Here is a 2284-nt window from a genome sequence, read left to right on the forward strand (position 1 = left end):
CCCCCCCCCAATACCCATCCCACTCCTTCAAGGATCCCTCCAGGCCTGGCTTGGCCTTCTCTGGTACTGTGGCTTACTGGACTTCGCAGGGGAAACTGGCCAAGCTTCTAGAAAGTTCGGCTCCTGGAGTTTGTTGGCCCAGGCCTGTACAGTCTCCTCTTCGGAAAGCCCCTGCCCCAAACCCCAACATCAAGGTAGTCTCAGGACTGTGGGCCCTGATGCAACGGGTAGACATTCAGCCCGTTTTCCCTCATTGCGTTTCATTCTGTTACTTCCAAGCCACAAAGGGAGGCCTCCTAAACACGGGCGTCAGCTTTAAGGGCGCAGTGGGTTGTGGCAAGGACCACCCCAGGCCTTGCGTGTCTCCAAATGTGGCTCATGCCGCCCCATGCCGAGCAAAGTGGGATGGGATATTCCCGTTTGTGAGCGGTGGTGGGTCTCAAGAGACTGCGTGGGGCTCGGTGTGCAAACTTAGTAGAGTAACTACCGGAGTGCTGCTGCATCGATGCCTCAGGCGGCTGGGGCGCCAAGTTCTATCAACCAGAGGCAGGGCGCTGGGCGCAGGCTTCGGCTGCCCCCACCCCGCCGCGGGCCTCCGGGCTGCAGCAGGCTTCCGAGGCCGCGGGTGCTGCGGTTGCGGGGGAGACAAGCCGCCTCTTCCCCGAGCGCCGGGAGGGCTGAGCGCGACAGCGGGGCCCCGCGCGTGGACTCCGCCCGGCCGGTCGCCTGCCCACCCGCGGCCCTGCTGGGCCGCGTTCCCAGCAGCCGGGAGCGCTTCCCCGCTCGGTCACGGATCCAGGCCGCTGGTCCAGCTGTCAAAACAGGGGGTGTCTCTTTCATTCTGGCTCACAAAGTCCCAAAGGGGAACAGGGGGCCTTAATGCTTGTGTTTGGACACAAGCAATTATCCCTAATTATTCTTTCTCTTTTGAGCCTGCCTGTCCCGCCGGCGAGCTCGCCGCGGAACGGGCCCCGTAATCCTCCCCGGTCGGCGGATCGCAGTGGGTTCTGTGCGGCCCGAAGCTCGGGCGCTTTCATGTCACTGCGGGTTTAGAGCTGATTCAAACTCATTGCGATGGGGGAATTAACCCCAGGGCCCGGGCTTTCAGGGGCCTCTGATAAGAGATTATACGTGTTGATGGCAAGCTTTTCTTGGCAAAATGTTTTCAAAGAGCTTGGAGTTGTTAAATCAAAGCGCCATTGAATTGCTCGGGACCGCCCCCGCCCCCTCCCCCGGCCCTTCCCCCTCTCCATCTCTTTTCCCTTCATCCCTCCGCCCTCCTACGCCGCCCCGGACTGCCCGTGGTGAGTGGCCCAGCCTTCCCGGAGTTGCAAGACACTTTCCTTAGTAAGATTTTCCCTCCGTGCCTCACCATGTGAGGATTGTTTTTGTAGGTGCTCCTGCTGCTGGGCACGTTGGTACCCCCTTCCCTATCCTCTCCCTCCCCCAGCCCCCACACTTGCTCTGGTAAAGAAAACACATCCCAGATGAAAGACTTTTTTTTTCTTTTTTTTTTTTTCAAACGTACATGTGTTTTGTAGAAAACGGAGGTGACAGGGTGGGATAACGAGGAGTAAAGGAAGGGTGGTTTTCTTGCCTCCCTCCACCCCAAAGGTCAGCGCAGTCAGAGGGGTAGCCGTGGGGTTAAACAGTGTTTGGGCAGAGTTCAGATGTCCCGTGAATCTCACGGTCCTGCCCTGGGGGCGATCTGGGGCTGCCCAAAGGAAGAAAGCAAGTGTTGGGAGGACTGTGTGGATGTAAATTCTGCACTGTGGAAAGTCTCTTTATTCAGAGAATAGGGCCCAATTATAAATTACAAAGGCTTATTGGGTATTCTGAGGGGCCCTGCTAGGGTGCAGTGGGGAATGCAAAACTTAGGTAGGGACTGTAAAAGTCCTATAAGAGCTAGATAGACATCTCCCCTTGAAAAAAATAAGATATTAAAAAACAAGTACCAGATAAGAAAGCTGTCTTCTCTGTCCTCTCCTTCCCACCTCCAATCTGTTCCATATTCCACACTCTATTGGTCACTTTCCACAGCTAGGCTTCTTGGCCATCACCATCTTCATCCCCGCCTCATCCACCGCCCCTCCCAAACCCCCAGGGACTGGAACCTCGCCTTCCACCATGCCTGGTGTCAGAAACCAGGAACCCTGGGAACAGGACCCTATTCTTTATACCTGGGCCAGTGGCTGGGGCCTTGCTGGGAATAAGCTGGTTACTGGGAGAGCTGACTGCCTGACTCTATCCACACCCCACACTGGATTGGACCCCATGGCATACC

Source organism: Ailuropoda melanoleuca, chromosome 3, assembly GCF_002007445.2.
Source record: "Ailuropoda melanoleuca isolate Jingjing chromosome 3, ASM200744v2, whole genome shotgun sequence".
Lineage (NCBI taxonomy): Eukaryota > Metazoa > Chordata > Mammalia > Carnivora > Ursidae > Ailuropoda > Ailuropoda melanoleuca.